Source organism: Hoplias malabaricus, chromosome 3 (assembly GCF_029633855.1).
Source record: "Hoplias malabaricus isolate fHopMal1 chromosome 3, fHopMal1.hap1, whole genome shotgun sequence".
NCBI classification, from domain to species: Eukaryota; Metazoa; Chordata; class Actinopteri; order Characiformes; family Erythrinidae; genus Hoplias; species Hoplias malabaricus.
Window position 1 is genome coordinate 2010980 of NC_089802.1, and position 15549 is coordinate 2026528.

Sequence of the window (15549 nt, forward strand, 5' to 3'; positions counted from 1 at the left end):
CGGACTTTGTTATCCAATCACAGAGTAGGGGCGTGGCTTTCGTGACTAACCCCAGAACAGGTGTAGACCAAGTGCAGAAGAAGAACGACAACGAGCCAATGAGCTTTTGAATTCACGCCACCAGCCAATCACGGAGCTCGAGGGCGTGGCTTGTGGGCATGTGGGCGGGAGGGGAGGAAAACAAACAAGGCGCGTGAACTCCTCGCATCGGGCGTGAGTGAAGGAGCGGAGAGAGGGTCACGCGGGCACTCCGGAGGCGCGGGACCGGGGCTGACGCCGCGGGGAAGTTGCCGTGAAGAGAGCGCGGTGGTCCCTGAGGCTCAGGGCGATTGCGGACAGCTCCTCGAAACACATGGAAGTTAGAGCTCTGTTTCTCCTCCGCGCGCAGCACTTCTCCATCCGAGCACGGTAAGCTGCGTCTGTCTCTCTCTCTCTCTCTCTCTCTCTCTCTCTCTCTCTCTCTCTCTCTCTCTCTCTCCTCTGTTTGCTCCAGGTGTTTGTGGCGTTGCGAACTGAATCTCGAGATTTTGTAAAGCGAAGGGTTTACACGTGCTCAAATAGGGAGAGAGAGAGAGAGAAAGAGAGAAGAGTGTGTTCAAGAGAGAGATCGTGTGTTTGCGTGAGAGATAATGTCAGAGAGAGAGAGAGAGAGAGAGAGAGAGAGTTGGCGAGACAGAGTGTGTTGAATTTCTCTCTCTGACAGTGAGCTCTCTGTGAGTACAAGTGATACTGGAACATCGCAACATCTAAAAATTGATTCCTCAGCTGTGTCTTTCTCTCTCTTTCTCTTTTTTCTCTCTGTCTCTCTTTTTTCTCTCTCTTTCTTTCTCTCTCTCTTTCTCTCTCTCTCTGTGTCTCTCTCCCTGTCTCTCTTTCTTTCTCTCTCTCTCTCTCTCTCTCTCTCTCTCTCTCTCTCTCTCTGTATGGGAATGGTAAATGGAGCAAGAGTGAATGTGGAGGAAGAAAATAAGAGACTGAGTGTCTGTCAGAGAGGGAGAGAGAGAGAAATACAGAGCGAGTTTTAAATAGTGGCTCCTGAACTCAACTTAATCTAGGATTCCAAAAGTGTTTCAACCTGAGCAGCGAGAGAGAGAGAGAGAGGGAGGGAGGGGATGCTCTGTAATTGCTCAGATGTGTTGTTAGGTATGAGAGACGTGGGTTGTTATTGTCCCACTCCGCTCTGTGCCGTACAGTTGAGTGAAGCGGACCTGATGGACCTGAATAGATCCCGGTGGCTGCTCTTGTTGACTGAGATCCCAGTGTAGAGTGGTGTCTGGGTTCTGTGTGGACACTGTTTTGATGAATACTGTGGTCTGGGATTCACAACACAATCCTACCTTTTAGTGTTTAAATAAGTTATTATTTTAACCACCAAAAAGTAGCGCACGGTGTTTAATGTAAAGGATACCTTCCATTTTTGATATTGTATTATTTTAGGGGATCATCTGAGACAAAGAATCACTTTTTTTTTTGTTTCTGAATGGTCCAGTTTATTCTCCAAAGAGTGGGTTCTCCACATGGGGGCAGCCATCTTTAAAAAAGGGTTTAGTTAATAGTCTGACACCTGCAGGTCACTAGGTGTCAGTGTAAATTCATGTTTAAACTGTGTTCATTATCAGTGATGATCTGAAGCTCCTGATTAGGCTTTGATTAGAGTTGAACAACAACAAAAACAATAAATAAATAAAATAAAATAAATAAATAAACAAACAACTAATACTAATAAAAATAATGATATGAATTATTGGTGTCTTGGGGTCCTAGGTGGGATCCTCAGGTCACTGTCTGTGAAGAGTCATTTGTGTTCTCCCTGTGTCTGCATGGGTTTCCTCTGGAGGCTCTGGTTTCCTCCCAAAGTCCAAACCCATAACATCTCGTCTGTGCAACGTTCAAAGTGCAGGTCGTACGATGTGCAACCAACCAAATAGATCACAGCTTTCAAGGGGTTAAACAAATGTGGTTCTGTGTTTTAAAGAGACTCCTGGCCCATCCCAAAGGATCAAATAATTTTGAAGACGTGACTGTAGGAAGAACACGAGGCCTCTTTGCTTTCTGTAGTCGACCACAGAGCTGAGCCCAGAGCAGCATCTCCGCTGCCAGGAGAAGTGATGAGATTGGGCCCACGTGGAGTCTCTGCTGATAATTTCCACTTAGTCACAGTTCACGGCTAATCACGAGCTGCGTTTGAGGTCCTCCCGTCATTACTGCAGCCTCCACTGGAGAATTTGTCTTTCCAACTTTACATTAGTGCTCAGATTTTCCATTACCCCAGGGCTCTGAACTTTGGAGTCGACAGCTAATGAAAAGGGGAGGGAGCCCAGCGGTCAGCGTGATGCATGTTGGAGGCTGCTTCTGTGGTCTTGGGTCATTAAACACAGACTGCTGCTCCATCTCACTTTGTATGACACGAGAAATAAGGCCACGGTCAGACCAGGGACCGCCCTGCCTCGGCCGGTCAGACCAGGGACCCTCCTGCCTCGGCCGGTCAGACCAGGGACCCTCCTGCCTCGGCCGGTCAGACCAGGGACCCTCCTGCCTCGGCCGGTCAGACCAGGGACCCTCCTGCCTCGGCCGGTCAGACCAGGGACCCTCCTGCCTCGGCCGGTCAGACCAGGTACCCTCCTGCCTCGGCCGGTCAGACCAGGGGCCGCCCTGCCTCGGCCGTTCAGACCAGGGACCCTCCTGCCTCGGCCGTTCAGACCAGGGACCTTCCCTCCTCGGCCGTTCAGACCAGGGACCCTCCTGCCTCGGCCGGTCAGACCAGGGACCCTCCTGCCTCGGCCGGTCAGACCAGGGACCCTCCTGCCTCGGCCGGTCAGACCAGGGACCCTCCTGCCTCGGCCGGTCAGACCAGGGACCCTCCTGCCTCGGCCGGTCAGACCAGGGACCCTCCTGCCTCGGCCGGTCAGACCAGGGACCCTCCTGCCTCGGCCGGTCAGACCAGGTACCCTCCTGCCTCGGCCGTTCAGACCAGGGACCTTCCCTCCTCGGCCGTTCAGACCAGGGACCTTCCCTCCTCGGCCGGTCAGACCAGGGACCCTCCTGCCTCGGCCGGTCAGACCAGGGACCCTCCTGCCTCGGCCGGTCAGACCAGGGGCCGCCCTGCCTCGGCCGGTCAGACCAGGGACCTTCCCTCCTCGGCCGTTCAGACCAGGATCCTTCCTGCCTCGGCCGGTCAGACCATTACCCCAGGGCTCTGAACTTTGGAGTCGACAGCTAATGAAAAGGGGAGGGAGCCCAGCGGTCAGCGTGATGCATGTTGGAGGCTGCTTCTGTGGTCTTGGGTCATTAAACACAGACTGCTGCTCCATCTCACTTTGTATGACACGAGAAATAAGGCCACGGTCAGACCAGGGACCGCCCCTCCTCGGCCGGTCAGACCAGGGGCCGCTCTGCCTCAGAGTTGTGGACAATTTCACACTCACTCACCCTAACCCTAACTCACTCACTCTTAACAAACACACACACACACACACACACGTGAACCGTTTCACCCAGTCACTCGCACCTGTTTTTAACTCTGGTGTCCACTCTGCTCAGCCCCTGGACACTTGTGTTAATCTGCTTCATTACTGTGGGCAGAGGCTAAGCTCCAGCTCTTTCTGTTCCGCTCTTTTTCCTCTAATGTGGTTGTTCAGTGGTCAGCGACGTTCCCAGAGGGGGGGGGGGTCAGACTGATCAGGAGACTCTCTCTCTCTGTGTTTTTGCTGCTGTAAGCTTTGCACTGTGACTGTTTTGCTGGAGCAGTGTATTGTTTTGCTGCTGTGAGGTCAGATGTCCCGTTGACACAGAACTGGTTGTTTTGGTTTCACAGTTACACTGGTGTGTGTACGACTTGCACAAAAATATGTGGGAATTACACACATCTCTGAAGTGTGGTCAGCTTTGGAAACTTCATTTCACTGTTTCTTAACTTCGACTGTCCACTCTCTCTCTGACTGAACTGGGTGGTGGACTGTTCTCAGAGCTGCAGTGATGCTGAGGGGTTTTTAAACTCCAGACCGAACTGTTTTAGTTTGTTTGGATTTTATAATGTTGTCCCAGAATGTGCAGCGAATGAAAATCCACATGATCAGAGACGAGCAGGAGGAGAGAGGGAGAGGAAGGATGGAGGGAGGGAGCAGAAGAAAAAAGAAACAAAGAGTGAAGGAGAAAACAATAAAATGAAAGTAAAGAGGGATTGAAAGAGGTGCGAGATGGAGGGGGGAAAAGTAGAAAGGAGGAGGCAGAGTGATAGAAAATGGATGAGGGAGGAAGCTGTGTTTGTGAGAGAGAGAGAGAGAGAGGAAGGGAGAAAAAGAAAAATAGAGAAAGGGAAGAGAGACAGATTGAGTGGTGAGAAAGTAATAGGAAAAATAGAGAGATAAGACAGGACTATAGAGAGAATTGGAGAAAAGGAATGAGAAAACAGTGCATTCTATTTCTAGGCTGCAGGATTTGTTCTGATTGTGTGTGTGTGTGTGTGTGTGTGTGTGTGTGTGTGTGTCGTAGTCTTAAATCATTTGCAGTAAATCAATCAAGTTCACACTACCACATGGAGGTGTGAAACAATCTCTCTCTGTCTGTCTCTCTGTCTGTCTCTCTCTCACCCTATTCCCTCGTTTGTAGCCGTAGCTCAGTGTGCCCTCTAAGATATTTTTCAGCAGTGGCGGCAGTCCCCATCCACCCCCACCTCCTGTCCGACTGGTGACAGTGAAAAGTCAGTTAGAGCTGAAAAACACCAGATTCATGTTTTAAGCTCGAATTAATGGAATGAAGTACACTGTTTACCACTTGTTACCAGTTCACTTCCTCTTCACACACTGGCTGTGTTTGGGGCTGAGAGATGCATAGCGCGATGTAAAGTGCGAGCATAGCAACGTTAGCCAAAGTAAATCAGTGTAGTACTTGTTTACCAGCAGACTGCGTGTGTTTCTCTGTGTAACTTTTCAGTCCTGAGTGATCCAACATTACTGTGGCTTTCTGGGGCCTGTGTCTCTGTAATATAATACAGAACTGTCGAAATGCAGCCCCTGTGTGTGTGGTGTTACTTCACTAATGATCTTTTCAGCTGTAAAACCCATCCAACTTAATGTTCGCTACGCTAATCTACCTTTCTCTTTTCTCCTCTCCCTTTTATCCATTGTTTCAAATGAAAAGCCCTCTGCAGAGGTTTGTAAATTGCGATTTAATGGCATTTCGGAAGCAGCGGCGGTAGCAAATTTTAATTATTTGAATTTCAAATAAACAGCAGGTTTATAGTAGCCGGTTATATTTGCGCAGCAGGTAGATGTCGCAGGTAGATGTGTGTTGTGTTCTCTCTGTGTCTGCGTGGGTTTCCTCCGGGTGACTGTCTGTGAGGAGTGTGGTGTGTTCTCTCTGTGTCTGCGTGGGTTTCCTCCGGGTGACTGTCTGTGAGGAGTGTGGTGTGTTCTCCCTGTGTCTGTGTGGGTTTCCTCCGGGTGACTGTCTGTGAGGAGTGTGGTGTGTTCTCCCTGTGTCTGTGTGGGTTTCCTCCGGGTGCTCCGGTTTCCTCCCACAGTCCAAAAACACACGTTCGTAGGTGGATTGTCGACTCAAAAGTGTCCGTAGGTGTGAGTGTGTGTGTATTGCCCTGTGAAGGACTGGCGCCCCCTCCAAGGCGTGTTCCTGCCTTGCGCTCAGTGATTCCGGGTAGGTTCCAGACCCACCGCGACCCTTATTACAGATGAATGAATGAATGAAAGAAAGAGAATGTAAAGTAATAACCTGGTTCTGTTAAGTGTATTTACCTTGAAGATCAGATAAAGACGCTGGTAGAAATGGTAAATGGTAGCATTTAAATTGCTTTCTACTGTAGACTGACGTTAGTGGAAGGTAGTAAACTCCCTGAGTGGGCTGTACCTGCTCTGGACGCTTTTTCTCTGTGTGGAGAATGGCGGTCATTCCCAGATGCTGTAGCCAGCCCCCGGGTCATTGGCTGGACTAATGATGCAGCTGTGATGAAGGCAGAGTGGACACTGATAGGGCGTGTATTTTCTTCACGATTCTAACACAAAGGCTTGCTTTTAAATCCAGGAAAATGTAATGTTCATTCGGCTTTAGTGTGTGTGTGTGTGTGTGTGTGTGTGTGAGTGAGAGTGAGTGACAGGGTGTGAGAATGTCCACAGGTGTGTGTGTGTGTGTGTGTGGGGGGGGCTCATTCAGATACGGTTTTTATTCAGGCGCACGAATAGAGGTAGACTCACAGTACAGCTAAATATACACTGGATCTCTCATTCTCTCTCTCTCTGTCTCTCTTTCTTTCTCTCTCTCTCTCTTTCTTTCTCTCTCTCTCTCTCTCTCTCTCTCTCTCTCTCTCTCTCTCTCTCTCTCTCTCTCTCTCTGTGTGTTTTCCTTCTCCTTTAAAGTTACTATGTAACTTTATACATGTTTTTCATTGGACAGTGATGATAGACCTCAGGACGAGTTTAAGGTGCAGTGAGTGACGGCCGATATCTGACCGCACTCTGGACTCTGTGCAGCACATCAGCGCTGATCCTTTAATCTTCACTTGATGTTGTAGAAGTTTGACTGGAGCTGAAGCTCCTCTGAGGGGTTTCTGGCGGCTGCATGAAGAGAGGAAGTGGTGCGCTGTTTCTGTTTGTTCTGAACCGCGCTGATTACGCTTCCCCTCGTCTCAGAGCCTCCGCTGTTTTTACTCCGCCCTGTTTCTGTTTCTAAATCAGGGTCAGAACAGCGTGGAGATGTTTCTGGGCGATAATCTCTTAAACAGAACTTAAATAAAATGAGCTGAAAATGCGACTGTATGAGCTCTGTTACTTATTGGAAATAGAGAGGGAGTTTTTTTTTTTTTAATATATAGGGAGTATAAAATTTCACTGAGTAGCAGAATATGCAGATAAGGATTTGTAATCAGTTTTGATGATCTGGTAATCCATATAATTGTAATAATTATGGAAACCCACGCAGACACAGGGAGAACACACCACACTCCTCACAGACAGTCACCCGGAGGAAACCCACGCAGACACAGGGAGAACACACCACACTCCTCACAGACAGTCACCCGGAGGAAACCCACGCAGACACAGAGAGAACACACCACACTCCTCACAGACAGTCACCAGGTCACTAACTGCTGCGCCACCGTGCCGCCCTGTTGCTGCCTTTTGCTGAATTGTTTTCATGATTTGATTATAGACTTGATGCTCGTTAAATATACTTTTAGTTTTGCTCAGAGTTTACTGACATGACATTTCAGATGTTATTTTAGAACATTTATAGAAACTGTTTTTTTTGTTTTGTGAAGAGGTCAAACCAAATAATAGTAAAGGAAAGGACTATGTGGGTAAATGTCTAAAACCTGGTGAAAGGCAGTAAAAAAATATATAATCACCTTATGGTCTCTTAGCAAAAGGCAGCAGAACCTTGCCAGCTCCAACTACATCTCTCTCTCTCTCTCTCTCTCTCTTTCTCTTTCTCTCCTCTCTCTCTCTCTCTCTCTCTCTCTCTCTCTCTCTCTCTCCTTCTCTCCTCTGATTGTGCTGTGATTAAATGGCCTTCCTCAGATGATCTCCGAGTGGATGCCATTACTGTAAATTACGCTTTAAAAAAGATGCTCTGTAAAGTCTGAGGCAGTAATTCTTTCCTGAAAGCTCTTAAACGAGTCTGGCCCAGTCCAAACATTGGCAGGCGGAGCCTCTTCTCCAGAAATGATGATCTCCAGAAAAAAAAAAGTGTGGTTAATTCGATTATTCGTCTGGATTAAAGAGACAGAGCGGTAAATTCCTGCACTTGATCCTGCCGTCGTCCTCAGAAGAGGAATACGTCCCTTATGTAATCACATTAGTGACGCCTCACTGAGAGACGGATGAGGTGCCTTCGTTTAATTATTTCTTTATCTGGGTCCTGATTTTCACCCTCCTCTGCTCTTTGGGTGAACCCTGTAACACAGTGTTCCAGTAAAAGTCCTCTCCTTTCCTCTCACAATCTTAATTAAAAACTAATCAGCTTCTATGGGGAAATATTATACCGGGGGGGAGAGAGAGAGAGAGAGAGAGAGAGAGAGATCAAAACAAAATGGAGAATATAAAAAGTAGCCTGTTGGAGCCAGCTATTAAAACAAATGCCTTCCCCATTTTTGTCTGAGTGAGCGAGTGAAATTGTCTACACGTTTGAGTGAGTGACTGGATGAGTGTGTGTTGTCCTGTAATGGTCTGGCGCTGTGTCCATGTGCTTGCCCTGTACCCACTGATCCATGTGGGCTCTGGACACTCTTTGAAAAGGACGAATGAATGACTGGATGGATGAATGAATGAATAATCATTAGTCATTACTTTATCTATGTTTAATTGGTTTTAATGAACGTTCTCCTTGGTTCATGACCATCGTCTGCACTGATGAGTGTGGGCTCCTGAAGCGTGGGGTTTCTGAGTGTTTTCTTTTCCTCCTGTGGTCACTTGAGTTGCTGCTTGGTTTGTTGTTTTTGAGCTCATCTGCTCAAGGCTCGAGTGCCCATTTTTAACATTTTTGTGGAGTTTGGACCCTTTTTCTCATCCTCTTCTGTCTGTATCCCCCACCGTTCCCCGTTTGATGTCCTGACTCTGTAATTAAATTTGTCTTGGCAAAGTTTTTCATTTGAATGTAATGATGTAAGTGGTTATTCTGAAATGTGCTGCTGAAGCATTTCGCCGTTTTGCATTTGTTAATTAAAACAGGCAGCTCCAGCTCCCAGCTTCACACAGAGGGTTTGTTTTTATTAGGATGGTACACCTGCCCCTGGGGCTCCGACTTCAAGTCTGCGCTGTTAACGGAAGAGGGAAAGCAATGCTATGGATTTGACACGACAAGGCACAGCTCCACGTTTCCTCAGAGCAGAGCAGGACGGAGGTGTTTGTTTATCACGTACAGCCAATCTGTTTCTGCCCTTTTTCAATTGAAGTGGTTTGTTTGTGCGCTGAGTGCAGGGCGGAATAAACGGCAGATGGATGGATGGCTGTTTTCGCTCTGGGCCTGAGAGGGATTGTGGTTCCAAATCTAAGCCATTACAGATGTGTCAGAAATGTCAGCGGTGGGACGAGTGGTAAACCGAGTGGAAACCCAGCAGCAGTTTTGGATATTATATATAATGAGGTGCACAGAAATGACTCAAAACAAAAACAAATATTTGCCTGCAGTTTCCTGTGGGCGTTCCTAGCCAGTACCTGCACGCAATCCATCTTCTGATTTGCAAAGTTTTCTCCAATCCTCGCTTCTGGACCGGAGCCATGGAGCATCCTGTGGAAGTGTAAACACTCAGACTGGATTAATTAGTCAGAGCTTTAGCTTTGCTTGGGAGCTCCGCACCAGGAAAGTGGGCTTACGGAGGGGTTTGCGGTGGCAGAACGTGGTATGTTTATCGTGGATTATTTTATTATTATTGTTTTTTTTGGTGAAAGCTCAGCTAAGCCGGGTTTAATCTGACACCAGAGCCAAAGGTCTCCGTGTGAGTCGCGGGGAGGGTCTGTCACATCGCAGATTAATGTCACGTAAGGCTTTATTGTCCTCCTTCTCTCTGCATTCCTCATGGTGTCGGGTGAAGAATGAAATAAACAGAGCCAGGTCCAAAATATTTGGGAGAGCAGACAGAATTAGAATAAATGATTTCTGAATCTAGTGCAGAGAAGATATGTTTAAAGTTTAAAAGTTTAATCCTGTTTATAAATACACACTCTTTCCAAACCATTAGGATACCGACCACTGCTACAAAACTCTTTATAGCGACACTAGATCATATATTTTCCTGTCCAATTACAGCTTCAAAATCATTGTGAAGTTCCACTGAGCTGTAATACGGGAAATAGAGCCTTTGTTGTTGCTACTCTGGGCTCAGCTCTGCAGAAACTGCACTATGTAACCTCTGGAGGAGGCTAGGAACAAGTAAATGTGGGTGTTCAGTAATGTCCTCATCTTTAGTGGACAATTAAGTGTTACAAATGGTCTCAACCTTTGTGTAACTGGTTTGTGGTCAGTCTGTGTGACACTGATTCGTCTCGACACAATCTTACACTGTGGTGAACTCCGGGGACATTGCCTCTGGTGTAGGGAATGATTTGGGCGTATTACTTTTGGGTTGTGTCTGCATTTCATTCGACAGTTCGCTTTTTATCTTTTGGGTAAGAGAGATCTAGGAACTGCCCCATGTTAATGAGGAGCTAAAAGTCTATGGTGTGGCTGTTGCCAACAACAGCTAAAAAACATAAAGCACCAGCTTGTGTGAAAATAGTACCTCTTCTATCGGCGAGTACACTACCGTATATGGCAGTGCCTTGCGAACGTAAGCCCTTGGCTTTTTACCTATTTTGTTACATTACAACCTGTATTTAAATGTGTTTTTAATCTGAATTGTATGTGATGCATCTTTACAGAATAAGTCTAAGTTGGTGAAGTCAAATGAGAGAAATATTTATAAAAAATTAGGAAATAAAAAACTGAAAATTGGCATGTGCACATGTATTCACCCCCTTTGCTATGAAGCCCCTAAAAAGGGAAACCATTTACCTTCAGAAGTCACATGGTTAGTGAAATGAAGTCCACCTGTGTACAAGCTAAGTGTCACATGATCTGTCAGTGTCTCTCACACACACAGGCTGCAATACCATTAAGCAAGAGGCACCATTAACCGAACACCATGAAGACCAAAGACATCTCCATACGAGTCAGGGACAAAGTTGTTGAGAGGTGCAAGTCAAGGTTGGGTTCTAAAAAAATATCCAAATCTCTGATAATCCTTGGAGCACCATCAATTGGAAAGAACATGGTACCACAACAAACCTGCCAAGAGAGGGCTGCCCAGACCGGGCAAGGAGGGCATTAATCAGAGAGGCAGGCCCAATGGTAACCCTGAAGGAGCTACAGAGTTCCCAAGCAGAGACTGGAGTAAGTTATGAAAGAGTGGCCAGAAAAAAGCCTTTACTTAGAGACAAAAGTAGCAAGGCTCGTTTTGAGTTTGCCAAAAGGCAAGTGGGACACTCCCCCAATGTATGGAGGAAGGTGCCCTTGTCAGTTGAGGTCAACACTGAACTTTTCGGCCACCAAGGAAAACACTGTTTGGCATAAAACCAACACATCCCATCACCCCAAGAACACTTTGGGACTGGGTGGAGGTTCATCTTCCAACAAGACAATGACCCAAAGCATACTGCTAAAGGAACACTCGAGTGGTTTAAGGGGGAAGGTGTGAATGTATTGTAATGGCCTAGTCAAAGCCTTAGTTGAGAAGAATGCTGTTCACCAGTGGAAAGTATCTAACTTAAAGGAGCTGGAGCAGTTTTGCCTTGAGGAATGAACAAATATCCCAGTGGCAAGATGTGGCAAGCTCAGGCAAGCTCAAAGCGACTTGAAGCTGTAATTGTAGAAATGTTCTGTCAATAAATTGATGCAAACTCACAAATCAATTTTAATTCCAGGCTGTGAGGTAGCGAAACATGAAAAATGCCAAGAGGGTTAACCCTAAAGCACTGTAACACAGTGTAACAAGTTTAGTTTGTACACTACTGTGTAAAGGTCAGAGGCCAGCAGAACCTGATTAAAATATCCCTTTTTCAGTTCAAGCCTCTACTCTTTAGTCTTGGTTACTGCTTCCATGAGTTTCTGGACATTTGCTTTCACTTTTCCAAAGAATTCCACAGGGCTTTTAATCTGTTTCCTCTTCTTAAATGCGATGTTCACGATTATAATCAAGAAAAACTGTTTAGAAATTTCAGATGTTTCCTCGCCATGTGCTGCTCTCCAGTCGGAATGCCCTGGCGTCTAGTCATGTGAGTTTACGAAGCCCTGATGTCTGTAAATGGGTAAAAAAAAAACCCTGGTATGTCATTTTATAGTAGACTGCAGTACTGAAGAACTCGAGTCACAAATGAGTTTCGATGGTAATTGAAACAGTGAATAAAAGTGTACAGAGAAGTTACACTTCAGACACGTACAACAGTCGTAGACGTTTGTAGATGTTCCCTTTATAAGGAAAGAGCTTGGTTAATGTTGTAGTCTGACAAATCTAAGTTGATTTAGCTCAGACATTCCCCACACACCATGTGGTTTTGACTCTGTGCCGACGCTCATGTTAAGATCCTGCTGTAGTTCCTCTGTTGCTCGGACATGTTTTACCATTTTGGATTGATTTGCATGTGGCCATTGCCCTCCTGCTGTGATCAAAGACTCACCTGGAGTCTCGAGTTTTCCGTAACTCTCTCCAGCTTCTGCTGGGATTCAATCTAAACTTGTATGACCACATCCTCTTCGTAAACCTCCTCAAACATGGATACATTTTTTTTTGAGGGCAGACGGCCTGGGGGTGGGATTTACACTGTGTTTGAACATGAGGCTGTGAGGATTTGATTGTATTCAGGAGCATTAATGAGGTCACAAACAACACTTCAACACGTCCCAATTTTTAGCGTTTAACCCGTTCACATCCAGTGGTATTGGGATTGTTATTTTTTTGTGTGCAGTTTGTGTCATTAATTGAATGTATTTATTATAAATATGCTCCTAATATAAATATTCTTCGTATTTTGAGCTCTCTGTAGATCAGTGAAGCTCAATTTAGTTTCTGTCTGAATGATTCATTCCACCTTAAATGAGTTTACAGTTACGTTCCAGCAGCTGTACAGAAGGTTTTTAGGGCCATATTTGATAAATTAGAAACATATGAATTCTTATTATTTAATATGATTTATGAAATAGTATGTAATTATATGACAGTAATGTAAATAGTTGCAAATTACCAAACACTTTTGTGAGTCTCTCTGGATAAGAGCGTCTGCTAAACGCTGTAAATGTAAAGGTCACTGTCCAATTAAAAACGCTTACCTTCATTTTCACTGTGTGAAGATCTCATGATGAATGGACCAATAGAAATGCTCCAAAATTACTCCAAATTAAATTCTTACTGAATTCCACTGAAAGTTAAGGTATTTTCTTCTTGTATAAAGTTACTAATTTGAAAGATTTGGACAGCGATGATTTAATAATTATAACCCTTTCACATCTGTGTTTATATAAATCTGATACCTACAAAACAATACAAGGTTTTGACTCGTATCATATACAGGGGGTCCTTGACTTACGACGTTGATCCGTTCCTACGTCGCGTCGTAAACCGATTTTCGGTGTAAGTCGGAACATGCTGTACGTAAATAACATACTGTAAGCACTTATCGTATCCTAACACCCATCCTCCTCAGTCCCGAGCCGCGTAACCGTGTATTTTTCCACCGCGCACACCACACACGAAGTTCACGTTACGACGTTTACAACGCAAAACCACTTACGTCGAAACAAGGCTTTATACAATAAATGGGAGATGTGTCGTAACCACGAAACATCGTAACTCGGGACTGACGTAACCTGAGGACCTCCTGTATATATTGCATTTAGACATGCACTGATCAGCCATAAACTGATGTAGGCGTAGTCCCACTTATTTTAAAGTAGCCATCTTCCAGTAGAGGACGTGTTATCCATATATTAGCTTTTCCAATTATGTATAACGCATTTAATAGTATCTGATAGAGCAGCTAATTATGGTTTAAATCACCAAATTCAACACTGAGCCTTCAATAAAGACAAATAATTGATTAGATTGTGTTCCCACACTCACCTTCTGGCCGTCTGTCTGATTTAAATGAAGTGAACAGAATCGAGACGTAAGTCCTAATTACAGCAGGTTGTTGTTATCTCTGGCATTACAGAAGTCAAGCGACTGACCTCATCATCATCATCATCAGCAAAATCATAGAACTTATTAGGGCCTTTTAATGGAAGCTAGAGGTCGGTGATAATTTTTGTACCGACACATGTTTCCAGCCTCTTTCTGGGAGATAAACGTTTGTGAATTAAACTGCAACTTCAAAAGGATTAGAGATTATTCCAGTCACAGTTACCTCAGACGCCTCTCACACACTTCTATCACTCTCCGGTCTCGAGGCCATCTCAAGGCCACTACTGTACTCAAGGCCGCTTATTCCTCCGTCTCACAGTCCTAGGAGTTTGTTTTGGTGGGCTTAGGGTCTTGGTCCATTCGGCTGCTTTAATAATTCAGCAGCCGGCTCTTAGTTTTTCTTGCTTTTCCAGTTTATGACGCCGTCATGAGCACTTATTCCTCACCTCCGAGACGTGTGCCAGCAAATCAGCATCATGAATAAAAGATGAGGATCAGAAAACTGCTGAACTGGCCTCCGTCACGCGACACACTCCTCCATTCTGGCGTTCTCTGAGCAGCGGGTGGTGTTTTGTTGGTGTTATTTTGCGGCAAATTTCAGTTTTTGTAACTGTGTAAGTGTCAAAGTTGGGGCTATTGACATATGAACAAAATCATTTAGTTTCTCTAAAGCCTTTAACTCTGGCAACATGCAAAATCCAGATGTTGTGCAGGAGGTGAAAAACAGTCTCTCTGTGTCTGCGTGGGTTTCCTCTGGGTGACTGTCTGTGAGGAGTGTGGTGTGTTCTCTCTGTGTCTGCGTGGGTTTCCTCTGGGTGACTGTCTGTGAGGAGTGTGGTGTGTTCTCTCTGTGTCTGCGTGGGTTTCCTCTGGGTGACTGTCTGTGAGGAGTGTGGTGTGTTCTCTCTGTGTCTGCGTGGGTTTCCTCTGGGTGACTGTCTGTGAGGAGTGTGGTGTGTTCTCTCTGTGTCTGCGTGGGTTTCCTCCGGGTGATTGTCTGTGAGGAGTGTGGTGTGTTCTCTCTGTGTCTGCGTGGGTTTCCTCTGGGTGACTGTCTTTGAGGAGTGTGGTGTGTTCTCCCTGTGTCTGCGTGGGTTTCCTCCGGGTGACTATCTGTGAGGAGTGTGGTGTGTTCTCTCTGTGTCTGCGTGGGTTTCCTCCGGGTGACTGTCTGTGAGGAGTGTGGTGTGTTCTCTCTGTGTCTGCGTGGGTTTCCTCTGGGTGACTGTCTGTGAGGAGTGTGGTGTGTTCTCTCTGTGTCTGCGTGGGTTTCCTCCGGGTGATTGTCTGTGAGGAGTGTGGTGTGTTCTCTCTGTGTCTGCGTGGGTTTCCTCTGGGTGACTGTCTTTGAGGAGTGTGGTGTGTTCTCCCTGTGTCTGCGTGGGTTTCCTCCGGGTGACTATCTGTGAGGAGTGTGGTGTGTTCTCTCTGTGTCTGCGTGGGTTTCCTCCGGGTGACTGTCTGTGAGGAGTGTGGTGTGTTCTCTCTGTGTCTGCGTGGGTTTCCTCCGGGTGACTGTCTGTGAGGAGTGTGGTGTGTTCTCTCTGTGTCTGTGTGGGTTTCCTCCGGGTGACTCTGTGAGGAGTGTGGTGTGTTCTCTCTGTGTCTGCGTGGGTTTCCTCCGGGTGACTGTCTGTGAGGAGTGTGGTGTGTTCTCCCTGTGTCTGCGTGGGTTTCCTCTGGATGCTCCGTTTTCCTCTCACGGTCCAAAAACCCGTTAGTAGGTGGATTGGTGTGTCTGTAGATGTGTGTTTGAGTGTGTGTCGCTTTGTGAAGGACTGCTGCCCCCTCCAGGATGTGTCCCTGCCTTGTGCCCAGTGATTCTACACCAGGGACATGGCAGTGTCAGAGTAATTCATCCTTGAATATTAGCTCAGTTGTATCACACC

General features: G+C 46.2%; 1 protein-coding gene across 2 annotated transcripts in view; it reads left to right on the forward strand.

Moving 5' to 3' along the window:
• The first annotated feature begins 223 nt into the window (after positions 1-223).
• LOC136691813 (carbohydrate sulfotransferase 15-like) overlaps positions 224-15549 on the forward strand; it is a 53441-nt gene continuing 38115 nt past the window's right edge. For both annotated transcript variants that reach the window (XR_010801903.1, XM_066664641.1), the window contains exon 1: positions 224-408. The gene's annotated coding sequence lies outside the window, so the exon portion shown is untranslated. The remainder of the gene's footprint in view (positions 409-15549) is intronic.